This window comes from Arachis hypogaea, chromosome 12 (assembly GCF_003086295.3).
Source record: "Arachis hypogaea cultivar Tifrunner chromosome 12, arahy.Tifrunner.gnm2.J5K5, whole genome shotgun sequence".
In the NCBI taxonomy this organism is placed as follows: Eukaryota; Viridiplantae; Streptophyta; class Magnoliopsida; order Fabales; family Fabaceae; genus Arachis; species Arachis hypogaea.
In genome coordinates, this window is record NC_092047.1 from 63,469,123 (window position 1) to 63,496,935 (window position 27,813).

The following is a 27,813-nucleotide window of genomic DNA, read 5'->3' on the forward strand; positions in this document are numbered from 1 at the left end:
TGAACCTGGAACAAAATAGCAGCCAGATAATTCCAACAGGTATATACATTAACATCTCAGACCGACAGGACAAGGACTAATCCATCTTGAATTAAATATATACATTAATATTAGAGATATACATTAATATTAACATTAGATATATACATTAACATTTACATTAATATTCACATATATATGTTAAAAGAAGCAATGTTTGTTTTTTTAAACAAGTTAAACAAAATATTCTTAATTACAACCAGTCAAACAAAGTATATCCTGTTTACTGTCTAAATCCCTAGATGTGAATTTACAAAAAGGGTTGGAGAGGGCAGCAGATGGCTTCGGGAGTCTTATTGCTTCTGATGCCCGAATCACTTGGTCTCTGATTTTATTGATTTTGTGCAACATAATATTTGGACCATATTCGCGCCTGAAGGCATCAATCTCTTTCTACATTTTAATTGAAAGGAATTAGTTACATAAGAAATGAAGCTAAATGAAATAAGAAATGAAAGAATTTCATTAATTTAGAAACTACTTACTTGTGTCCAAGCTTTATATTAATACCTCTTCCCGCTTTTGATCTTTCGAGGATCAATTGTTTCAAGCTATTTCATGACGTATATGGCACAATCATAGCTAAGCAAGAATTAAGTAAAATGCGATTAATAGTATACAAAATAAAACACATTAAAATAGCACTATAGAAAAGAAAGATTTTTACCTTGTACATTGACCATTCAGCATGATATACTCTGCTTCTCCCTCTCCGTCCTCCACTAAGGGTTTCGCCCTAGTGTAAACCCTCATCTGGAAGACTATTAATCCCTGAAAGGGATACAAAACGTGAATAAAAATTAGCAACTACAATGAACCGAACTCTGTTCATGTTTTGAATAAAACGTGATAAACAATCAATCAGCAAGAGAAACATTTTGTGCATGCAAAAGAACCCAAGTGAACACATAAAAATGAGGTGAATCAAAATCAGCAACTCCACTGAACCAACCACCAATCATGATTTGAATAAAACAAGATAAACATTCAATCAACGAGGGAAATATTTCTGCATGCAAAAGAACTCAACTGAACACTTAAGGATGAACTAAATGTAAATCACCAACTCTAATGAACCAAATTCTACTCATATTTGAATAATTTACAACAAAATATGTATGATTTAAATAACTTACAAAAAATTTGTGGATTTTAATTCTCAAGTCAAGTATTTCTTCTTTCTTCTTGTTCACAGGGTCAAGAATATAGAATGCCTTTTTCTGGACATCAGTAATTCACAACCACCAGTGTCCTCCATTGCAAATCGGTACAAACAGCTGAAATTTGGGAAAATCATAGAATATTTTAGTCGAAATGATAGCAAATGAGAGAATTATCAAAGAATTTTTAGAAATCACAACTTACAAATGGATGCGATGCGAGTTTTCTTTTGTCAAGAAAATGGTGGTGGTGGGCATATTGATCGATATCAAACTGGTAGGCCTTGTTGGTCTTTGGATCAATGTATTTCTTGCCATTATTTCCCAACATAAACATCTGCAAAATGAACCTCAGTTAAATCACAAATGAATCAAATTATATATCACAAATAAACCAAGCAAGTGAATCTAAATGGCCAACACCATTGAACCAAACATAATTCATGTGCTGAATAAAACGTGATAAATATTCAATCATCAAGAAAAATTTTTCTGAATTCAAAAGAACTCGACATAACACATCAAAATCAGGTGAATCAAAATGACCATTTCCACTGAACCAAGCACCATTCATGTGCAAAATAAAACGTGATAAATATGCAATCATAAAGAAAAATATTTTTTTGCATGCAAAAAGACTCAACTAAACATTTGACAATCAAATGAATCAACATGAACAACTCCACTGAATAGAACGCCATTCATGTTTTGAATAAAACGCGATAAATATCAATCAGTAGGGAATAAAAAATTTGGTTTACTACAATATCCAGTAGCACACAGTATATTTGTTCTTGAAACTGGTGACCTTTTATTTAGTTGAGAATCATGCTATGTGCAGTGACCACCTACAGAAAGAAAATTTATGAAATATACGGTATAAGAGTCTTTAGAAAAATCATTAATGTTAACGCAATAGGTAAAGAATTTACCGTGCTTTCCACATGTTGTTCGGGCACTAGAGACATGAAATGATGTCTAAGCCCCTAGAAATTTGCTTCATGCTTCAAGACGAATATGGTATCATATTCGTTGGTACTATCTTTGGTTTGTTTTAGATGTGTCATCCAATGATAACACTTCTCCATCAACTCCTCTGTGATTTCTTTCTCTTTCTTCGGAGTTTTGTACCTTTCAGCGGCTGTGTGGCTCGGCTCGGCACTTGTTATGTCAGCAAATTTCAATGATGCCGCCACCCCAGCATCTACCATGGTGTCCGCCAATATTTTGAGTTGACTCACTGTCAGTTGAGAGGGGGCACCTGGTTGAGATGCTGGAGGACTTAACCCAAGGCTGAATGAAGGTGCATCATCTTCCCATTGCCTAGGACGAGCAACACTGCAAGACGACAGAAGAAAGTTTCAAGCAATTAGGAAAAAATATCATACCATATAACACAAAAGCTAATAGAAATGATATTAATTAAAACTTACACATTCAACAGAGGTTCTGGCTCCACCTTCCTCAAAGAAGATTCCTCACTGGCCTGCTTTCTGGCTTTCGGAGGGCAGCTATAACAAATAGAAAATAATCAATTTTTGGATTCTGATGAACCAAAATTATCCAAATCCAACAAGCAGTAATACTTACCCATCAATGTGTGATTGATAAACCCATATTTCATGAGTTCTTTTGTACTTAATTAGAGTGATTTATTCAACTCTTCACCTACTTATTCACATTAATTGCATTATTTTACTTTCCCTTCCTTATTATGTCATGTGGTGAAAAACATGTTTCCTAAGCGTTAAAAATTAATTATTTTAATTACCTTTATTTCCATTCGATGCTGTGATTAGTGTGTTGAGTAGTTTCAGATTTTCTAAAGGCAGAATGACTTAAAGGATGAAAAAGGAAACATACTAAAATGGAAGGAGAAAGCAAAATGGAGCTTTAAAGAAACCGGTATCCACGCGATCGCATGGATGACGCGATCGCGTGCCAAGCACAAATCAGCAGCGACGCGGCCGCATGACTGACACGACCGCGCGCCTTAAGCAGAATACACATGACGCGGTCGCATGACTGACGCGACCGCGTGGCAAGGAAAAGCTCCAAATGACGCGACCGCGTGACCCACGCGGACGCGTGACAGAGGCCACGCACCAGAAATTACAGAATACGCCCCCAGCAAATTCTGAAGCCCTTTTTGGCCCAGATCCAAGTACAGACAGCATAGACCAGAGGTTATAAAGTGTGGGAATGCACCCATTCAAAGAGAGCTCGCATATTTTCACCTTTCAATGATTTAGATTTAGTTGAGAGGGAGATCTTCTCTCTCTCTCTTTTAGGATTTAGGATTTCTTCCTGTTTTGGGAGTAACTCTGGATCCAGGTTTAATGTTCTTTTAGTTTTACTTTTATTTATTTATTCCAACATTTGAATTGATTATTATAATTTACAAATTATTCCATGTTACAGATTTCTAATTGAATTAATAATAATTTGAGGTATTTTCAGTTTACGATTATTCTCTTTGATTTAAGTTGCCATTGCTTTCCATCTAAGGACACTTTTATTATTTCAGCAATTTACTTTTTCCCCTTTTGGTTTTGGTTAAGAATTCAATAACTCAACAGTTATTAAACTCAACATAATTGATAATCGTTACCTTGCTAATTGAGTTGAACTTAAATAATCCCAACCTTTTCTTAGGAAATAATTAGGATTCAAAGGTCAATTTAATTAGTCCCTTGACTTTCTTTTGCTCTGGTAAAGGTTGACCAAGTGGAATTAAGATACAACTTTCATTATTGTTGAGAAGGATAACTAAGTTGGACTTCTAATTTCCCTTATCTTGCCAAAAGTTGTTTTACAGTTATTATTTATTTTTACTTGCCATTTAATTCACTCGTCATTTAAATTACTTGCTTCTCAGCTTCTAAACCCCATTACAACCTTTATAACCAACAATAAGAACACACTTCCTCACAGTTCCTTGAGAAGACGACCCAAGGTTTGAATACTCGGTTATCAATTTCAAAGGGGTTTGTTACTTGTGACACCCAAACGTTTGTACGAAGGGATTTCTGTCGGTTTAGAGACTATATCTACAACGCGACTGTTTCTATGAATTTCTTTACTGGCCAAAATCCCGACGTCAGTGATTCTTCTTCCGATTGCCCTGCCGCCAGAGGTTCTTGGTACAGTTGCTATTGCGGTTCTCGAGGGTTGCTGCATTAAACAAAAAAGAGTTCAATAATGACTCCAAATTATTATCCTACACCATTAAATCTAATAAAAAGAATTTTATCTGCAACTTACTCATTAACAGAAGCTTCTTGTGTTTGAAATTCGGAAGGGTCATAGGTAAAGTCATCTTTTATTAGCTCTTCCTTAGGAGAACTCGGAAGAGACACCGCAATAGGAGCTCTAAGGAATGTAAACATGGAAGAAGTTAGTGTTGAATAATTAGAATAGATTCTGAGAAACCAAAATCTGCACATTGAAAAACTCAAGATTGTTACGTGTTCAGTAGAGTTCTTTTGCATGCAGAAATGTTTTTCTAGCTATTTGAATGATTAGCACATTTTATTCTGAACATCAATGGAGTTCAGTTCAGTGGAGTTAGTTATTTTTATTCACTTGATTAAAAAAACATACCAAATTAAAATCATCAACCAAGATTAAAAGCAGAGGATTAAAAACACATCAAATTCATTTTTGGAATCCAATGAACCACACTTAAACCCAAAATAAACCAAATTTACCTGGAATTTTGCCAGTGCATTTACAGACGGTGTGGAGCTTATCTAACTTTATAAAGCCTTGCTTTCCAAATTTACAATCAGCAGTCTAAGTAAGAAAATCAATATTATTTAGTAAATCCAGTTACAAGAGGTTTTAGCAAAGTTAGCAAACAAAGAGAAAGAACTCGATATAAGGAGTCGAATCTTATGTCTCAGAGAAATCATTTTGGGCCTCTGTGGAGTCAAAGTCATCCGGAGCAACATTTGTATTTCTAGCTCCATCATTTTTTCTCTTTGATCTCTTTTCTTTTAACAGCTATAACACCTGTCTTCTTCTGTCGGCAGCGCTGTCTTTTACTTGTTTACTTCAAAAAAAATCATAAAATAAGTACCAAGGAACCTAAAATGAAAGCATCAATAACCGAAGATATGATTCCAGAAACTTACTCCTTTTCAGATTTAGTTTTGCTCTTTGAACCTGTCAGAACAATGTTGCTAGAAAAAGGTTTGTTTTTTGGCCACCCTCTCAGGTTGTTTTCTTTTCACTGTAGGTGTTTTCTCGATTTCTTTTTCTCTATAACACACACAAATACATCGAATTTATATTGGAGACAAATATTACTGCTGTAATTTGCTTAACAAGCACACACAAACAATTTTCAGCAAATAGAAGCAAAATCAAAACCAGATGAACATTATACAATCACAGCAATAAACCGAAAACAATCAATTTTCAAAATTACTGATTTTTAGATTCAGTAGTGCTCTCGGAATCTGTTGGCACAAGCTTCTTTTTTTTTGCTTTGTTTTTCAACCACCTTCCGTGGTTGTTTTCTTTTTTTTTTTTGTTGCTCTTTTTTCAATTTCTTCTTCTTCTCTGCGATACATATGAACCGGCGCATAAGAAAAATTTTAAACAAATATCAAGGAACATAAGACAGAGATAGTAATGAACCAAAAATAAGCATTTCCGAAACTTACTGGTTTTCGGATTTAGTTGGCTTTCCGAATCCATCGAACTGCTCTAGTTTTGAGATTCACTTGATGTTTCCGAATCTGTCGGAACAATTTTTTGTTTTTTCACCAGCCTCTGTTGTCTTGTTCTTTTGGCCGGTGGTGTTTTGTCGGTTTTGAATTCGGAAAAAGTGTCTTCTTCCGATTAAGAATCCACAACATTAACTTTCTTTTCTTTTTTCTTCCCTTTTCCTTTCTCTTTCCCCTTCAGAAAAGTTGTTTTCTTCTCCACCTTCTTTCTTTTTGTTTTTTCCTCCTTTATTCGCTTTTTATACAGAAGTCTTAACACGCAAACTTATTTAGTTAGCAGAGTAGTTTAGAAGCATCTGAAATGAGCAAATACAATAACAATGAGGTGAATCAAAATGAGCAAATACACTGAATCGAACACCATTCATGTATTGAATAATACATGATAAATATTCAATTATCAAGAAAAATATTTCTGCATGCACAAGAACTCAACTAAACACACTAACAATCCGGTGAATCAAAATGACAAACTTCACTGAACCGAACAACATTCATGTGCTAAATAAAACGTGATAAATATTTAATCATCAAGAAAAATATTTCTGTATGTACAAGGATTCAAATAAACACACTAACAATCAAGTGAATTAAAACTAAAAACTCCACTTAACAAAAAGAAAAAAAGAACACATTTCATTCCAAGCCCAAGTTATGCGAAATAAATGGAATCAGAATAAGTCGATCTACTAAATGAAGCAACTCAGTCCACTAAACCTAAAATGAAACTAGGAGAAATAAATTAATTATAACCTAAAACATAAGCAGAAAGTGGAAAGTGTATTATCGCTGTGGTTTATACCCAGCGCAGCTGCTATCTTATCAGGTGTTATATATATTTTCCCATGGAGAGTTTTCAGGCGTCCATGATAGTCATCATAGCAAGCAATCAATTCTCTCATGAGGCTGTGAGAGACGATCCGGGACATGTGCCAGTGCACCGAATTTCATTTCTTCAACAATATCTTTCTTTTCTTGACTCATTTCCTTGAACACCTTCGCTATTGCCTTTGCCTGGCATCTGCAATCGTGAATTTTCTGTAAGGTTTCGAAATAGAATGTCACAATATATTTAAAATACAAAATAGATTTTATTCGAATAAAAGCAGATAAATACATTTAATGTGTGCATATGATTACGTTATAGGCTTCTCCTTCTTTGTCACCATTGTCCTCTTCATTTTTACTGTAAGGACAAAAAAATTTGGTCAATACTTCACTCAATACACCAACAAGCACAAGCATGCATATTTTAATCAAGTGAATGAAAATGTCCCAGCCCACTAAACCGAACTCCCTTGATGTACTGAATAAAACACGATAAATAATGAAACACCTAGAAAAGTATTTCTACATGCAAAAGAACCTAGCTGAACACACTAACATTCAAGTGAATCAAAATTAGCAACTCTACTGAACTGAACACAATTCATGTTTTGAATAAAATGTGATAAACATTCAATCAGCAAGAAAATTATTTCTGCATGCAAAAAGACCCAACTGAACACACTAATAATCAAATGAATGAAAATGGCCAACTTTACTGAACTGAACACCATTCATGTTCTGAATAAAACGTGACAAACATTCAATCATTAAGAAAAACATTTATGCTTGCCAAAGTGGTGCGCGAAATTAGAACTCGCACAACTTCACTGACAAGTGCACCGGGTCGTCCAAGTAATACCTCAGGTAAGTGAGGGTCGATCACACGAGGATTGTCGGACCGAGCAAGCAATAGCTATCTTGTTGGACTTAGTCAGACAAAGAGTAAAAGAAAGTTGTGTTGATGTAAAGGCATATATCAATAAAGAAAATAGTTAAGGTCTCGGAGATGATTATCTTTTCGATACTTCTTACTAACTATTTTAAACCCTAATTTCTTATTTAGTCTCCTCCAATCCTACTGAAATGCCACAGACAAGGTTAGTTATTTCGGATTAGAGGGTCAAGTTCAGAAAACTAGTTTAGTGCCACAAAAACCCCAATTACTCAAAGCTAACCAGATTCTATGTCACATATCCAAATTAGTTCAGGTAATTGATTACAGGGCATCTTAGGCTAGTTTCACTATCCTTTTTCCTTGTTTTTAATAGGTTTTATGCACTTTCTTGAGCTATAAGTAAGCCATTTGGGTAGAAATTCATGTATGCCTATATTCATTCAACCATGAGTAATTTGATGCAATTTCATGATGATTTATGCTATGATTACTTGTATGCTAAGAATGATAAGAATTATCATGACTTTAGCAAGACTTTGATGCATTCATTGGTTGATGATAGGTGAAGGAAAGCATGGAGGAAGGTTGAAGAAGGAGCATGGAAAGGATGAAGAGGAAGCAACAATGATGGCCAAGTTGGACCACCAACGTTTCCTCAAATGTTGGAAGAGAAACAGAGCACTTCTCTGTAAAATGCTGATGCTCACATTTGAGGTAGTGTTGGACATCCAACGTTACCCCTAACGTGGTGATAAAAACTTCAATTCTGGAGCTAAGTGAATTTTGAGTGGTGCGTACGCGTCTATGGCGCGTACGCATGAAAAAGCAAATTTTGATACTCGCGCGCAAGCGTATGTCACACGCACGCGTGGAATAGCAAAAATTAACCATCCACGCGTACGCGTGGGTCACGCGTACGCGCCAAAATCGAACGTTGGAGGTCCAACGTTGCCTCAAATGTTGCTTCCAACGTCCGCGATGCCACGCCTAGAAGTTGGAATTGAAAATTTTGAATCGACGCGTACGTGTCAGTGACGCATACGTGTGGATGGAACAAAAGGCAATGCACGCGTAAGCGTGAAGCACGCATATGCGCGGATGAAAAAAATACCAATGTGGGCGTAAGCGTGCAGTACGCGTACGCGTGAAAACGCCAACGTTGGAGGGAACATTGGAGGTCCAACGCTGAGGCCAATGTCCCTTGCTTTGTTTTAAAACTGCAAAATGAAAATCTTGCATCCACGCGCACGCGCACATTACGCGTACGCGTGGATGAGCATTTTTGGCACTTTTGCGTGGAAGCGCAAGGCACGCGTACGCGTGGGTTAGCTGACGTTGGCCCTCCAACGTTGAGTCAAGCGCCAATGATAGCAAGCTTTCTGGTTTTGTTGGTTTTGTTCCAAATGGCATTTGAGTCAACGTTGGCCCTCAAACGTTGACTCAAACGTGAAGCATCAGGATTCAAAATTCACACAGATCTCTTCTCAACAACAAGGAAAATCAATTGGAGCCATTTTCAACCCAATTTCATCAAGGCCAAAAGCCCAATTCAAAGCTTGAAGATCAATGGAAGAAAGTGTATAACTAGCTTAGAATTTAAGTTAGAAGGACCCGTTTTTTCTTTTCAATTTTTCAGTTACTGGGCACTTTTGCCTCTTTTGTATTATTCATTCTCTGTTAGTAAATTTCAAGAATGTATCGTTCAATTCCAATTTCCATTTTTAGAGCTATGAACAACTAAACCCCTTTCATTGGGTTAGGGAGCTCTATGTAATTCGATGGATCAATATTAGTTTTCATTCATCTTCTTCTTTCTTTTCTCTTGATTTACTAGAAAGTTTCCGTTCTTCATCCAATTGGATAGTTATCTTGGAAAAGAAGCTATTCATAATTGGATCTCCTCGGAACCTTGGAAGAGGAATGAGGAGATCATGCTAGAATTGCTTTCTCACATTGGATTAGATTGGGGTTTGGATGGATATAGTGACATGTAATCCTACCAACACTTTGATCTATGAATTTGTATGGTATAATCAGTGACCAAACTTCATCTCTTCCCATGAGCACTTAAATCAAAGAATTGGCAATTGTTCATGCTTAGAGAGATTGGTGAGCCAAGGAATTGGGATCCAATCACTTAAGCTTCTGTACTTTAATTCCCTGCAATTTAATTCTCTGTTCCTTTAATTTCCTGCCATTTAAGTTTTCCGCCAATTTTACTTTCTGTAAATCTCAATTAAATTTATGATTTTGCTCAACTAGAACAATTCACCAATTATAATTGATCGATCTACCAATCCCTGTGGGATTCGACCTCACCCTTTTGTGAGTTTTTACTTGACAACAATCCGGTGCACTTGCCGGAAGAAAATTTGTTGAGAGGCAAATTCCCGCGCATCAAGTTTATGGTACCGTTGTCGGGGATTAGTTTTGTATTGACAATTACCAAATTGGAGGATAACTAGATTGAGCACTTTTCTTTTCTTTTGTTACTTAAATTCCAATTTTTTCTATTACATTTAATTTCTGCATATTTTAGTTGCTTTTCGTTAATTTTACCTTACTTTTTTACTTTCCAGCAAGCTAACCCACTAACTATTTGATAAATTGCTCTAACCAAGCTAACTATACTCTGTTTAGTAGACTCTGCACTTGCTGTTTCTTGTACTTGTTTATTGTATGACAGGTAGGAGAAAGGAAATTTCAACCTCATTTGATAGTGAACCGAAAAGAACCTTCCTGAGATTAAGGAGGGAAGCAAGAGGAAAAAGAGTTGTTGGTGCAGAAGAAGAGGATGAATACTTTGATATAACCATGGAAGATGATATGGAAAACAATCATGAAGAAGAGGTGAATAACCATGCCAGAAGAGGTGGAGCTAACCCTGCTGGACAAGAAAGGAGAGTCCTGGGATCATACATCAATCCAAATCTAGGAAATTATGGTAGCAGCATTCAGAGGCCAACCATCCATGCTAACAATTTTGAATTGAAGCCTCAGCTCATAACTCTTGTCCAGAACAACTATTCTTTTGGAAGAAGTGCACAAGAGGATCTTAATGAGCATCTTACTAAATTCCAAAGGATATGTGACACGGTTAAATCTAATGGTGTTCATCCTGACACCTATAGATTGTTACTGTTTCCATTTTCTTTGAGAGACAAGGCATCAAAATGGCTGGAGTCAATTCCCAAAGAAAGCTTGACCACCTGGGAAGATGTAATGAGAAGATTATTGACAAGATTCTACCCCCCACAAAGAGTAAACAGGCTCAAAACTGAAGTGCAGACATTCATACAGCAGGATGGTGAAACTCTTTATGAAGCCTGGGAGAGATTCAAAGATTTGACAAAGAAATGCCCCCTGACATGTTTAATGAGTGGGTGCAAATTCACATCTTCTATGAAGGGCTGAATTGTGAATCAAGGAAAGCTGTAGATCATTCATCTGGAGGTTCCCTAAACAAGAAGAAGACCATTGAAGAGGCCATTAATGTTATAGAGACAGTGGCTGACAATGAGTATTTTTATACCTCAAATAGGAGCAACAACAAGGAAGTCTTGGAATTGAACCATATGGATGCAATCTTGGCCCAGAACAAGATGATTACCAAGCAACTAGCTAAATTGACCAAGCAAATGGAGAAGACTCAGGCTGCAGCTATTCACACTCAACCATCACCCCAAGAAGAATTTGAGACAGAAGAAGGAGTTAACTGGGAGGAAGCTAATTACCTTGGAAACTCATCTAGGCAAGCTAATGACCCATACTCTAAAACCTATAATTCTGGTTGGAGAAACCACCCAAACTTTGGGTGGGGGAACCAACAAAACCAAAGCCAAGACCACAGGCCACACAACCCAACCCAGTATAATAATTCCATTCACCAAAACTCCAACTAAAAATCATACCATACCACACAAAATACCTACTCACATCCACCATACCAAAGCCACAACAACCACTCTCAACACCCCAATTCCACCCAACCATCACCACATGATGAGGACAGAATGGCCAGGAAGGAAACTATGCTTGCAAACCTTTGCAAGGAGTGTGAAGACATAAAAAAATTCAAGGAAGATGTGAGAGGAAGTATAAAAAGCCGAGGAGAGGTTATTAAGAATCTAGAAGCTCAAATAGGACATCTCTCATAGCAGATTCCGAAGCCCACTAATAGTTTCCCAAGTGACACTGAGAAGAATCTAAGAGGGGAAATAAAGGAGGGGAGATGGGAAGAGTGTAAGGTAGTTACACTTTCAAATGAAGAAATTCTAGATAAAGATACCAGCAAACCAATAGAGCACAGCCAAGGAAGCCCCCAAGGCAACTTGGAGAAAAAGGAACAAGGAACTGGATCTGTACAAAGCAAAGAAGCAACAAGGGAAGAAATTCCAAAACCTTATGTGCCAAAAGCACCATTTCCTCAGAGACTAAAGAGAGGTGAGGAAGAAAAGTCATACTCAAGATTCCTAGACATGTTTGTATCCCTCAGTGTCAACATTTCCTTCATCAAAATTCTCCAACAAATGCCCACACACATCAAGTGCATGAAAGAGCTACTAGCCAGGAAGGGCAACCTGAAGGGTGGCCAAACAGTGGTGATGAACAAAGAATGTAGTGCTCTTATTCAGAAGGACGTACTCCTGAAGAAAAAAGATCTAGGGAGCTTTCATATTCCATGTGCCATAGGAGAGACAAAAATTGATAGAGGATTCTGCGACTTAGGTGCCAGTATAAATGTGATGCCTCTATCCCTTATGAAGAAGTTGCAAATCAATGAGCTGAGATCCACGGATGTAATCATACAATTGGCTGATAAAACTCATAAGCAGGCTGAAGGAATAGTGGAAAATGTGTTAGTGAAAGTGGGAAACTACTTCCTCCCCACAGACTTTGTTGTTCTGGACATGGAGGAAAGTTACACCCACCTCATTATTCTGGGGAGACCATTTCTAGCTACTGGTCGAGCTCTCATTGATGTAGAACAAGGAGAGTTGATACTAAGAATACATGATGAGCAGCTCACTTTCCAGGCCTTCAAGCCCGTGCACGAATCTGAGCAAGGGAGCAAGGAATTAAAGGAAGAACACATTGAGAGTCCCATGAAGGAAAATAGCAATAAACCGCAAGGCCAGCATCTGGAGCTTTCCTTGATGGATAAACAAGAAGCTCAAAAGAAGAAGCAACAAATGGAATCCAAGGAAGAAACAAAGCCACAAGAATCAAGAAGAGCCGCTAACAAGGATCTCCCTAACACAACAAAAGTCAATGGAGCACTAATGGACGAAGAGAAAAGAGTTGTGAAGAAATTGCCAAGGGGATGGAGAAACAAGAAGGTTCCTACAAAAAGTTTTCACCTGGAGACAAGGTCATATCAATTTACCATCCACCAATCCCACCCCATCTTCCCACCATTCCATCCCAGTTACCTCAAGTGTTCACCATCAGAAAGGTCCTATCCATGGAGCATCTAGAAATTATCAAGGAATCAAGTGGAGAAAGCTTCACTGTGAGGGGAGAAGACCTGAGGCACTATAATCCACCATGACAAAGACCAACCGTCAAGCTAGTGACGCTAAAGAAGCGCTTCATGGGAAGCAACCCAGGATTTAGTTTTCTTTGTTATTAATACTTCAGAATGAATAATAAGTGTTGCTCTAACATGAATTCAAGCTCGAATAGACAATTTTGACAATTATCATGACATTGAGAAGCATATGATCCAATTCTAAGTTTGGTGTGCCTACAGGCACACTAAGATACCTTTCAAAGATAATGATCATAGTGCCAATTTGACATGTGTTTCCTGGAATATATAGCCAAACATTAAGTTTGGTGTTCTATATATTGCAAGAACAGGTCATGAGAGTCAAGTTTTCTTGAGCTTTGAAAGTCATGAAAGTGCAACCATGGTTATAATTTTTTGTTCATGTTTAGAAATAGCAAAATAAAGTTTTTTTTTCTCATGATAGTTTAACCAAAAAGTGACACTAATTTTGTTGAGATTTCAATGACAATATTTGGAGGAAGTGACACTTTGAACCATATGACCAAACACTAAGTTTGGTGTCCTCCAAGACTATATATGGTGGCATAAAAAGAGTTACAGTTGATTAAACTAGCATGAGGAATGATAGTCAAAGTTTTAGTTTTAAATATTAATTGTTCTCTTAATACCACCTGTTAGTACTCACTCCTTTTGTCTTGCTATGATGGTAAGGTGAGCAAGAACTATTTAATGAAAGGGACAAGACAATGAAAGAGTAAGGCTAACATGAAGAAAAAAGTGGATCACATGGCTTGAAGGGTGAGTCTGCACATCCTTGGAAAAAGCACTTGGAAGACCGAAGAGATATGCTTCATGAAGAGGCAACTTTTTTCTTTATTAAGTTTACATGCAAAACCTTCATTCATAAACTTGGCCAAGGCATCCTAGCCATCCAATCTTCATTAAAGCTTACTATAAATAGCCTAAATTAGACTGTGCACATGAACTCAAGATTCACTCTTCTTGTACTTCAGAAATTCACTTCTTATACTCTCTAAAAGCAAGGCCCACCACCGTGTTCTTTGTGGAACTAATCATCCTTGTTCACTTGCTTCTATAACACTACCTTACCTTCAAACCACCCTTTCACCGAGAGTGCATCACACTAACCATACCTTTTTATAAACATTTAACCACACTTCGGCTAACCCATCAAAGAAAGCATGGCATCTTCTTCAAGTTCCAAAAGAAGAAAAGGAAAGGAACCCATGGTTGAAGAAGGTGAAAACGAATATGTTCGATGGAAGTTCAGATCATGGTACCATCAAAAACTACTTGGGTGACATGGTGGAAGAGTCTAAGATGAAATACAGACTCACTTGAGAGAGAGGAACGTCAAGCTAGTGACAATAAAAGAGCGCTTGTTGGGAGACAACCCAACCAAAGGTGATTTTCTTTTCATAGCTTGTCAATAAAACAGTTAAGTATATTATCTGTATTGCAAGGAGCTAAGTTTGGTGTTCCACACCAAAACAATCTAAGGGTGAATGTGTAATTCTAAGTTTGGTGTTCCACCGAAGATTTCATTAAGAGTAAAGTATCGTTTTTGTCCCCAACGTTTGGGGTAAATTCTATTTGTGTCCCTAACGTTTAAATCATCCTATTTGTATCCCTAACATTTGTAAAAGTGATTCAATGTTATCCTGCCGTCAATTACACATCATGAACGCTTTAGTTTGAGTTTTAAAAATCTCTTCTTGAAATTAGAATACAAATGTCTGGGATAGAATCGATGATCTACTCCGAAAAATAGCTCATCAAATGTTGAAACTAATTCCTACAACATTTACATAATTCACTTTTCTAGGGACATAATTGAATTTAAACACAAATAGTGGGTATAATATTAAAATCGATCATATCCAATTGAGACCTAATTGATAATGAATACATCCAAGTGAGAATAATTAAAAAATATAATCTGATTTGTTAGTATAATTGATAGTAGGATAACATTGAATCACTTTTATAAACGTTAAGGATACCAATAGGACGATTTAAACGTTAGGGACACAAATAAGACTTACCCCAAATGTTGGGGACAAAAATGATACTTTACTCTTTCATTAAAGAACACATTGTAACCCTCAGCATGACTAGTCCCTAGCTCCAACCAATTAGGGAAACTACTTAACAATAGTTTGTTTTCTAGCTTTTAGTCTGTTATCTAGTTCATAGTTGTTTTATGGTTTACTATCTTAAATAAAAGCACTTGATGTTTTCTGCATAAGACCCAATTTGCTGCATAAGGCAAGAAACTAAGTTTGGTGTTCACACACCAATTTAAGCTCAAAAGCCTACAAATATACATGCATGCTAACAATCTCTCAAGTGCTTGGGGAACAAGCAACTTCCAATAACTTGCAGGAATTCAATTAATTTCTTGGAGGGAATGTACACCATTAGCTGAGAGAAAAAAGAAGGAGCCACCAAGAGGTTGTATTGTTACTTAATTTCATCTGCTTTGAAATGCTCTAAATTGAAAGTATGAATGTGTCCATGTTAATTGTAGTGTAAGTTCTTTTTGCATTCTGTTATGTATTTAATTTTGCAATAAGTATGCTAGCCTAAGTGTGTGTGCTTTTACTTTCACTTGTTAAATGCTTGTCTTGTTCCCTAAGTCTTTTAAATTCAATAAAAGAAATGTTTGAACAAGAAGTAGAAGAGTTCATTTTTAGCAAGTAGTGAAATAACAGTGAGCGGTGGTATGTATGATTGATTGTGTAGTAGCTCACTTAAAATGAATAAAAGGATAGATTGTTCTCTTCCTAAGTGGAAATTAGCTTACTGTCTATGAATCTTAGTAAATAAAAGTCCTTGGTTGAAAAGGAAAACAAACAAAAAGAAAGAAAAAGAAAAGCCGAAAGTGGCAGCAAAAACAAAAGAAAGCAATGAATAAGGCTAGAAACCAATAGCTTGGACCTTAGGACATATGCCTGTGGTGTCTGTGTACTAGTATCTGCTTGGATGATTAGGTTCTATGGGGTGCTTTAACACTTGGTAACTTGGGTTAACTAACCCGGGATTATCAACCGAAAGTTCATTATCAAGAGCAACCTAGCTACAAGACATTTAGTAACTCAAAGAGGTGCTGGCCATCAATGTCTTAAGAAGATTTGTGAGCCAAGTGTCTGTAGTGGAAATTGTGTTAAGTACAGATAAGCTAAGAAATTGCTACAACACATGACACTGAGCTAAAGTCTACAGGAAAAGAAAATAAAGAAAAACAACTACCAACGATGAATGAATAACAAGAGGTCATAGCAGTATGATAATTGATGCTTGAAAGAGACTTTCTATGCCTAAAGATTAATAAGAAGTTAGCTTATGCATTTTTCTGCATAAAACCCCATTTACTAATAATAATGACTTGCTGATATGAACATTCCCTTTTGTTTCATTCTTTCTTCTTAATAAATTCAGTGCTTGCTTAGGGACAAGCAAGATTTAAGTTTGGTGTTGTCATGTCAGGGCATCTTAGGCTAGTTTTACTATCCTTTTTTCTTGTTTTTAATAGGTTTTATGCACTTTCTTGAGCTATAAGTAAGCCATTTGGGTAGAAATTCATGTATGCCTATATTCGTTCAACCATGAGTAATTTGATGCAATTTCATGATGATTTATGCTATGATTACTTGTATGCTAAGAATGATAAGAATTCTCATGACTTTAGCAAGGCTTTGATGCATTCATTGGTTGATGATAGGTGAAGGAAAGCATGGAGGAAGGTTGAAGGAGCATGGAAAAGATGAAGAGGAAGCAATATTGGTGGCCAAGTTGGACAACTAACGTTGCCTCAAACGTTGGAAGAGAAACAAAGCACTTTTCTGTAAACAATGCTGATGCTCATGTTTGAGGTAGCGTTGGACATCCAATGTTACCCCTAACGTGGTGATAAAAACTTCAATTCTGGAGCTAAGTGAATTTTGAGTGGTGCATACACGTGAAAAAGCAAATTTTTATACCCGCGCGCAAGCGTCTGTCACGCGCACGCGTGGAATGGCAAAAATTGACCATCTACACATACGCGTGGGTCATGTGTACGCACCAAAATCGAACGTTGGAGGTCCAACGTTGCCTCAAACACTGCCTCCACTACAAAAAATTTTGGTAAAAATGGCGGTTTTTTTGGTATTTACGGCGGTTTGAACCGCCATTATTACCAATAATGGCGGTTTCATAAAGCGACGTAATTCTGGGCGCCATTATGGTTATTACGGCGGTTTTCTGAAAACCGCCACAATTCCCTGGGTTAAAACGGCAGTTTTTGAATAGGTTAAAACGGCGGTTCAAACCGCCGTTATTTCCAGGGTTAAAATGGCGGTTTTTGGATAGGTTAAAACGGCGGTTTGAACCGCCATTATTACCTTAACAGAGTGACATTTTGGTTGGTTAAAACGGCGGTTCAAATCGCCATTATTTTCAGGGTTAAAATGGCGGTTTTTGGATAGGTTAAAACGGCAGTTTGAACCGCCATTATTACCCTGACAGAGTGGCGTTTTGGTTGGTTAAAACGGTATTTTTGAACTGCCATTTATACCCTGACAGTAGCATTTTGATTGGTTAAAATGGCATTTTTGAACCGCCGTTTTACCCTGACAGTGACATTTTTTATCGTTTAAAAAATAATTTTTACCGTCATTTTTATCGCGTTAAATAAATAATTATGATTAAAATTTCACAATAGCAAAAAATTATAATCCATAAATGAAATATTATATAAGTCATAAACAAAATATTAATATAATATATAATTTTTTATTATTGAAAATCAAAAGTAATAACTCTTATACAAAATCTTGTCTTACTAAACTTACCAAAATATAAGCATTGCAATAAACACTAATCAGTCAAATCTACCATCCAATTTCCTAAACTATATTAATATCTAATAATGTATTTAAACCATCTAATAAGTGTTGTTTTTACTACTTAGAATATGAACATACAAGACAAGTAGCTTAGCTAAGTGATGATGAATAAGATTTGAAGACCAAAAGTTTCCTCCTTTAACAACCCTGCCTTAGTTTCTTGGTCTCTTGTATGAGTTTCATCCCGGAGACTTGCTCCAACATCTTTGTTTCTTGCTCCAACACTCCAATTTTATTATCCAAACTCATCTCTCACAAACCAATGATATCACAACGAGGCAGATTAGCAAGGACATCAATAGTGCCTGTAAACTGGTTGTTCTGCAGATACCTGCACAAATATAAACAAGTCAACTTGGAATATAATCAATATGTTAACAGGAGGAGGAAGTCTCACAATGAAGAGAAGGCAGAAATCTTCATGAACTTAACATTCAATCCTTGCTGGAACTGATTGTGAGCAAGATTCCTATGTTCTCAAAAATAATAAAAAAAGTTACTCCAATAGCTCATGGAGCTGGTTGAAAGACTGGACTACACTTTCAGAGTTCAATCATGCAAGAGAAAAAAATTACAACAGTAAAATACCTACCTCAACCCTTTTTTTCTCCATAAATAATATTGATGGAAGGGAGATTGTATAGTCTTCTCTCATGATCCTTCTCCCTCTGTTTCCTTCACTCTTCTTCAACAGCCTTCTCTTTGGCAGACTGAATTATGATATCAATATATAAACATAAAAAATATTTAATGTATTTTAATCATAATGGAAGCACTGGTTTTGGCTCCACCTCTTGAGCAAGGCGTTCTTGCCCACGTCTTACTCTTCTATCCAAGTCCATTACCTGTAATTATAAAAATTGAAATTATTCATTAACGTAGAAGAGAATAAACTTAATTGACTGTCAGAAAACATGTAGGTAGCTTACCAATTTCTCATAGAACTGAGCAAGGTTAGCTTCAAATTTGGATACGAATGATTCCAAACTTAAGTGTGTGACTATACTACTCATTATAAATATTATATTTATTTATTTTAAGGATATAATAATAAAAATAATTGTGGCACGCACAAGATACAAAATTATACAGGTAAGGAATTTATCATGACATGAATTAGGAACTTGTTATAATATAATGCATTTTTATTATTCTAGCAACCTTAACTAAAATTATAGGGCAGGCTATGATCATCATTTCCAAAATCGATCATCCATATTCCTGGACTCGATCAAATATCAATATGGGTAAGTAATTGTTGATCATTAAACTAATAATAAAGAAAGGCAAATTCATTAGGTTTACTAATAATAAGAATCAAACTGAACAATTTAATTATGATTTCCTAAATTAATGTTACTTAAGAATACAATCTTTATTTTAGGAGCCCTAATTAAAGCCCTCCCCCCTAATTAAGAGAGTAGTGTCCTGGAAGGCTTTGAAGAATTTGGTAGTTGCAATAAAGCTGGAGAGTGAAGATTCTCTCCTTTTTGGATTTGATTGTTCTTACTACACGCATATATTCCATGATCTACATGAATATGATAAGTAGGGTGGACTACTTTCTTATTATGATTATTGGATTTATGAATATATACAACCATTGGTTACCATATCACGTTTGCTTAATATTCGCTTCAAGTGATTCATAGATCTGCCATTACACAATAATTACTAATGCCAAAATAATTCTTGGTAAGACACATGATGCAAAAAGGGTAAAAAACCAGAATTAAAACTTACTTCTTTAATTTCTCCATATGATCCAAAAATATGCTTAAGTTCGTCATTTGAAACAGATGAATCAAGACCAGATATCATCACACCACCATGACCAAATATCCTTTTCTGGAGCATTGTCTAAAATGTCATCAAGTAAAGATAAAACTATAAGCAAAGCAAAAGAACTTGGAACACAAAGAAACTGACAAGGGAAGAATATAGCAGTAACTACCTTTGGAATTGAATAATGTATGTCAAGCTATTGAGATCTCAACTTATCAAAAAGCTTCTTGAGACCAAGTAGAAGATAAACAAATTCACCAGCTAACATAAGCAAAAATTAAGAATAAGTCAAAAATCTATAAATAACAGAACATATGCAAGTAAGAGGTAAGATCATAAATTCATAATCATTCAGTAAACTAATGATTATTAACTCTACTTGATTGCCGTAAGATGAAGCACAATCGATATGTCCGTATCCAACCTGACATGTCAAACACAATAATTATAATCAAAATTAATAATCATCCACCTCTAGGGTTAGCTTTTCTACTTATAATACAATAATCAAAACTGTAAAATTGTAATGGTTTAACAAAACTATAAAAATAGAAAAAATGTAAGTGTACCTTGATAGCGGTGGAAGCTGCTTTGGCCAAGGCTCCAGGATTTTCAGCCTGAAAAGTTCCTAATCCAACAGAAGGTATCTTGGCACCTGTGTTCAGCTTGAAGAATCTAATTTCCTCCGCCATAATTTCTTTAATTAATTAATTAATTAAATAATTCTCTTCAACGATCACTTGCGTAATCGCTTTGGTGTTTAGTTATTCGTAAGGTAATCATCAATTAATTGCGTAATCTAATTTGTTTTGTTTGCTTAAAGAAGAGGCAAGGCAGAAAATTTAATTACCTTCTCCAAAAGATAAGCTATCCTGTTGCCTAGAAGTTACTGAAATTAATCTTATCTGTACTAAATGAACCTTGTAAAGTTAAATTATTTGACCTTGTAATAGAGCTTGAATTCGATAAACGTACCATCTCTACTATTTTGTACCAAGATGCTTAATAATCCTTCTGTTTCTCAACTGATGAGCAGTATACAGTTAAAAGGTCAAACACAATCGCAACTTCATTATAAATGAACATTAGAAACCAATAATATTACTTTACATGCATTAAAACATTATCCCTATAGAGATGCAAACCAAATAAAAAGGGAGAAAATTAGCACAACATTTGGAGCAATGAAGGAAAGAAAGGAAGCAAGGATTATAACTCTGAAAGAGTAGCTTCATATGAAAGTTCCCTTTCTATACTCAAGGCTAATTCTCTCTTGACATCTGCATTTGACCCACCCTGATCATTTCGTCTGAGTCTACCATGACTTTACCTTCGTCCATTTTGTACAGTTCCACTGGTTCTGCGCTGCGAAGACGAATTCTTGGATGCGGCTAGCTCTGCAGCTAGTCTTTCATTATGATTCATGAGTTTGGAAACTTCTTCTGACAATGCCTTGAGCTCAACAGCAGCAGCTGAACCTAGTCCTTTAGCATATGAACTCTCTTCTGTTAGTTCTTTCACCTTCTATTTCAGCTCTTCTATCTCTGCAGAAAATCAGCAGGAATGAGGACTTGACTATAAAAAAATATCTTAAATATGTTCATGCACCATGACAGAATTGAAATGTTCATGCACCATCAATTGCCAATTGAAATGTCTATGCTACATAATAAGGGCACTGCTGTCTCACATGATTAGCAGCATTGCAATTAGAAAATCAATTGGATTAATGACATACTCTGTTTTTGTTTAAGTTGGAAAATACTACAACAAAGTTGACTTTAAGGACTAAATTTAGGGTTTTTATTTGCCCCTCACATGTTCCACTAAAGACCTGCTCAGTGCTAGCATTCATTTGAACCCTATCTGGAGTCTGGACTTTCTGTTTAATGCGAATGATATGTATGGATCTATTAGAAAGACGTAAATAATTCTCACCTCAAGTTCGAAAGATTTCTCATTTAGCTGTGCCATCAACTCAGAAACAGTCTTCTACATTAAAAAAAATATATTAAGCTGGACTGCTAACAAGTCAGAGGAATTCCCCTTAAAGTCTAAATGTTGTGCAGATAAACTGAGTTTTCAATAACAACGAACTATCAGAACTTCCACTTGTGTTTCAACATTTCTACCATGAAGATCTTTATAATAACTTGATGTATTTTTCATGTATATATAGAAGGAAAGACAACTAAGTGAAGACTGAAGTAGTCTAGTCAGTTTGGAGTCCCTATAAGGTATCTGACTAGGTTTATCTTCGGTTAATTTTGAAATGACTTGTGTTCAACAAAGATAATTACACTTTAATACAGGTACAAACATACGTTTGTAGATAACAACGCATACAAAAGGCTTTAAACAATGCATGCAATGGTGCTTTAAACAGATAGGCTGGTCTTTAGGACAGCCAGGCCATCCAACCCATTTGACAGTACAAAATAAACCAAATAGAAATTTCCTGGTAGTTAGAACAGACATCTCTGCTAATTAGAACAGAGAGACAATATGATATAGTCTTGGGCCAGCAACAAAGTCGCGGGGCCTTTACTTCTACTTCAGCCTACCATGTACCATCTCCCTCCCCAAACTAGGATTAGAGTTGTTAGGAACCCCTGAAGAATCAGCCCATCATATAGAGCCAAATTATCAGAGGCAGCAGTTACCTGCCAGTTGCTTCTCCAACTTTGATAACCCCTTTGATCTGAAATCCAGATAAGCAATTGACACAACAGGTAATTATAATTATAATTATCAAATTAGCTCAATTAAATTTCACTAACCTTATAATTGAATCTGTCTTTTCTTTTGGCTTTCTCATTTAAGAGTGCTTCCACATCCTCTCTTGTGAACTCTATTATGCTAGATAAAACAGACTTTGCTAGATCTTTTGGAGAAATGATCTGATAATTTACAGAATCCTTCATTCTATTTTTTGAAACCCTGCAATGATACAAGAACATATAAATTATTTGTCAAACAATTGATGTACTATACAATGCAAACATTAGTTGAAACCTAGAATAAAATCAAGAACAAGTTACAACCCTTTTCCTACATGTAGCGGCTAAATCAACATGTATATGATATGTATATTTTAAAGTTTGCATTTAACCTTGTTCAGCATTTTCTGCTTACCTGCTACGCTGTTCTACAACTTCAAATTTCAGTAAGTTTACATTCATCAACCTAGTTTAGTTTATTATTCATTAAGTTATACGTGAGTTACCATCAAGAATCCTAACACTTTAATGTTACAAATGGATGAAAACCTTAAGGTCTTATATAGATCTAAGAGAAATACCAGACCTAAGAGGAAACTAACAGCCAAAACAAAATTCAAACACAAACAGCAACAGAAATGAGACCTTATACTAAAAAAATCAATAAATCAATCACTTTCGACAGAAATAAATTCAAAAACTAAGAAGAAAATAATATCAGAAACAAAAAATAAAATCCCTAATAGAAACGGAACATAAATGAGACCTTTGGAAGAGTGAAGGACAGCAGCAAAGGCACCAAGCAGAGAAATAGAGGAACGTCAGCGGCGGCAGAGCAGCGGAACACAAATTGCTGTTGATCTTGCTGTGTAAATGGCGGAATTGACTTCTCCACTCGCGATGAATCCTCGCAAACAGCCTTAAAAGAGAGACTTATCATAGAGAAGGAAATTAAAGGAAAGGAAAGGAAGGAAAAAAGGAAGGAAAGGAAGCTGACCTAGATCGTCGCAGAGGAAGGAAAGGAAGATGTTGACAATTTTGGTGGAGAAGACACAGAGGTTGATAAGGAGAAGAAGCTGGAGGAGACGTCACCGGAGGAGATCGCCACTGTAGGAGATCGACGCTGGATGAGATGTCACCGGAGAAGATCGTCGGAGAACGCAAGAAGATCGGAGATCGTTGCACAGGCCAGGAGCAACAGCGTGACGCGTGTGGTGTTTCGACTTTCAATTTTCAACTAAGGGTTTCTGGAATGTATGGATTACTAATTCTGGTTTTATACCACGTGATAAATGCGGTTCAAAACCGCCATAATTACAAAAAAAGCCAAAAATCCAAAAATCAATTACGGCAGAAGCAGAAAACGCCGGAATATCAAAATCTTATGGCGGTTCTTCAAAGTCGCCATAATATAAATGCCATTTTAACCTCTTTTTTTGTAGTGCTCCAACGTCCGTGATGCCACGCCCAGAAGTTGGAAATGAAAATTTTGAATTGACGCGTACGCGTCAGTGACGCGTACGCGTGGATGGAACAAAAGGCAATGCACGCGTAGGCGTGAAGCACGCATACGCGCGGATGAAAAAGAAATACCAATGTGCGTGTAAGCGTGCAGTACGCGTACACGTGAAAACGCCAACGTTGGAGGGAACGTTGGAGGTCCAACGCTGAGGCCAACGTCCCTTGCTTTGTTTTAAAACTGCAAAATGAAAATCTTGCATCCACACGCACGCGCACGGTACGCGTACGCGTGGATGAGATTTTTTGGCACTTTTGCGTGGAAGCGCAAGGCACGCGTACGCGTGGGTTAGCTGACGTTGGCCCTCCAACGTTGAGTCAAGTGCCAATGACAGCAAGCTTTCTGGTTTTGCTGGTTTTATTCCAAATGGCGTTTGAGTCAACGTTGGCCCTCAAACATTGACTCAAACGTGAAGCATCAGGATTCAAAATTCACACAGATCTCTTCTCAACACCAAGGAAAACTAATTTGAGCCATTTTCAACCCATTCCATTAAGGCCAAAAGCCCAATTCAAAGCTTGAATATCAATGGAAGAAAGTATATAAATAGTTTAGAATTTAAGTTAGAAGGACCCTTTTTTTTGTTTTCAATATTTCAGCTACTGGGCACTTTTGCCTCTTTTGTATTATTCATTCTCTGTTAGTAAATTTCAAGAATGTATCGTTCAATTCCAATTTCCATTTTTAGAGCTATGAACAACTAAACCCCTTTCATTGGGTTAGGGAGCTCTATGTAATTCGATGGATCAATATTTGTTTTCGTTTATCTTCTTCTTTCTTTTCTCTTGATTTTACTAGAAAGCTTTCGTTCTTCATCCAATTGGATAGTTATCTTGGGAAAGAAGCTATTCATAATTGGATCTCCTCGGAACCTTGGAAGTGGAGTGAGGAGATCATGCTAGAATTGCTTTCTCACATTGGATTAGATTGGGGTTTGGATGGATATAGTGACATGTAATCCTACCAACACTTTGATCTATGAATTTGTGTGGTATAATCAGTGACCAAACTTCATCTCTTCCCATGAGCACTTAAATCAAGAAATTGGGCAATTGTTCATGCTTAGAGAGATTGGTGAGCCAAGGAATTGGGATCCAATCACTTAAGATTGCCAAGGAGATCAATGAATACATTGATTGCGGAAGAGATGAAAATGAATTTGATCCGGAGAATTATATATCTCCAGAACCCAATGAATCCCCCATCCTCTTATCTACCCATTCTATTTACTTTCTGATCTTTAATTCTCTGTTCCTTTAATTTCCTGCAATTTAAGTTTCCCGCCAATTTTACTTTCTGCAAATCTCAATTCAATTTCTGATTTCACTCAACTAGAACAATTTACCAATTATAATTAATCGATCTTCCAATCCCTGTGGGATTCGACCTCACTCTTTTGTGAGTTTTTACTTGACGACAATCCGGTGCACTTGCCGGAAGGAAATTTGTTGAGAGGCAAATTCCCACGTATCAGTAATTTGTAGTTTAGTAGGAGTGTTTTCAAGCTATATGATGAGCGGATATTTTATACGCTTTTTGGTATCATTTCATATAGTTTCTAGCATGTTTATTTAGTTTTTATTAAGTTTTTATAGGTTTTAGTCTTAAATTCACATTTTTGGATTCTATTAAGAGTTTATGTGTTTTTGTGCAATTTTAGGTATTTTCTGGCTAAAATTGAGGAGCTGGAGCAAAAGTCTGATTCAGAGACAGTGAAAGCACTGCAGATGCTGTCCAGATCTGACCTCCTTGTGTTCAAAAGAGCTTTTCTGGAGCTACAAACGTCCAAATGGAGCATTCATAATAGATATGGAAAGCTGACTTCCAGAGCTTTCCAGCAATGTATGATAGTCCATACTTTGCTTCCAATTAGAAGGCCCAAAACCGGCATCCAACGCCAGCCTCCTGGCCCCCTTTCAGGCGTCCAGCGCCCAAGGAGAAGAGACCAGCGTCCGAACGCCTAAAGAGGACCCGCTTGCCAGCGTTCAACACCCTAGAGACCTCATAGCACGTGGATCTTATTAGAGCTCAGCCCAAACACTCACCAAGTGGGCCTCAGAAGTGGATTTTGGCACTAAAAAGACCGTTTTATCCTTACTAGTCATTTATTTAGTATTTAAGGGATTAGATTTATGTTATTCAGAGACATCATCTAGACTTTACACCATATTTCATTTTATCATTGTATTTTTCTTTTAGTATGAGTTTCTAAACCTTCTAGATTGAGGGGAGGAACCCTGCTGAGTCCTATGAATTAATAAAAGTATTATTGTGTCTCTTCGATCCGTATTTGATTTAATTCTAAGATGTATACTCGTTCTTCAACATGGTGAATAGGATGAACAGTGACAATTAGCTCTGTTCATCATACTAGAAACGCATGCCTGACAACCACCCGTGTTTACTTCGGCTCGTGTGAATACGTGACTGGAAGGCGCGAACCGCCAACTTGATTATACATCTCTCAGACGGCTAATCCATGACTTCGTTGGGAACTTCTCGAGACACTAGTTCAGCCAATTTTCGAGGAGATTAGAGTCTCTGGGGTAGAGGCTAGGGACCAAAGAAGCAGCATTCTCTAATTCGGAAGATTCGACCTTATCTGTGGCATTTTGAGTAGGATCGCCAAGAGAATGAACAGCTAAAGCTTCACCCTCGTTCAGATTGGATGTCCACGGCCAATGGCGTTTGATCTGAAGTAGAGAAGATTGATGACCACGGCCAATGGCGTTTGATCTGAAGCAGAGGAGATTGATGACCACGGCCAATGGCGTTGATCACATACAGCCTGCTAAAGAAGAAATCATTCACAAGCAAAGAAGACAGTAATACCAGAGTTAATTTAGAAAGATAAAGCAACTCTAATCCTTAACCATATTCCTATTACTGATTCCTTTCTAATTTACAAAGTATTTTATACCCTTTTTCTTTATTTACAAGTCAACTTAGTTTAGATCTCACAAATACAAATTAAGCCAACAACTTCTGATTCACCTAACTAAGACCTGTTAGATAACCATAGCTTGCTTCAAACCACAATCCTCGTGGGATCGACACTAACTCGCTCAGGTATTACTTGGACGACCCAGTGCACTTGCTGGTACAGTTGTACGAAGTGTGGGGATTCGTGCACCAAGTTTTTGGTGCCGTTGCTGGGGATTGTTCGAGTTTGGACAACTGATGGATTATCTTGTTCCCTAGATCAGGTAATTTTTATTTTATTTGAGTCTTTTATTTTTATTTTCTTCTTCTCTATTTTTGAAAAATAAAAAAAATATTTTTCAACAATTTTTATTTTCTTTGTCTAATATTTGTTTTTGGTTTGAGTCTTACATGTTTTCTATTTTTTTTCCAAAAATTTTAAAACTTCTTAAAAAACCTTTTTCAAAAATTTTTATTTTCAAGAATCCTTAGCTTTCTGATAAACCCCGATTTTGTGGTTTATCTTGTGCTTATTTTGGGGGATTTTATCACATTTTCTCACATTTATTCAATGAAATAGCATGATTTTGCAATTCTCCTTTGATTTGTGCTTAAAAGTGAAAACATGCTTTTTAGGCCCTAAAATCGGTGATTTTAATTCACTTTAATTCCATTCGATGCCTTGATGTGTTTGTTGAGTGATTTCAGGTTCATAAGGCAAGTATTGGATGGAAGGAATGAAGAAAAAGCATGCAAAGTGGGAGAACTCATGAAGAAATGAAGGAACCGT

General features: G+C 36.5%; 2 non-coding genes across 2 annotated transcripts; both read right to left on the minus strand.

The window, feature by feature from the left end:
• Window positions 1-10,922: 10,922 nt before the first annotated feature.
• Window positions 10,923-11,025, minus strand: LOC112731968 (small nucleolar RNA R71). The gene has a single exon (XR_003167713.1). It is a non-coding gene; the product is annotated as a small nucleolar RNA R71 (small nucleolar RNA).
• A 6,919-nt stretch (window positions 11,026-17,944) lies between these two features.
• LOC112727451 (uncharacterized) lies at window positions 17,945-23,979 on the minus strand. The gene is made up of 14 exons (XR_011868529.1): window positions 23,580-23,979; window positions 23,349-23,501; window positions 22,643-22,802; window positions 22,526-22,563; window positions 21,801-21,854; window positions 20,713-21,406; window positions 20,432-20,517; window positions 20,237-20,286; window positions 20,032-20,123; window positions 19,821-19,937; window positions 18,869-18,922; window positions 18,670-18,787; window positions 18,475-18,546; window positions 17,945-18,408 (listed from the first exon to the last, which is right to left on the minus strand). It is a non-coding gene; the product is annotated as an uncharacterized protein (transcript).
• Between the last annotated feature and the right edge of the window lie 3,834 nt (window positions 23,980-27,813).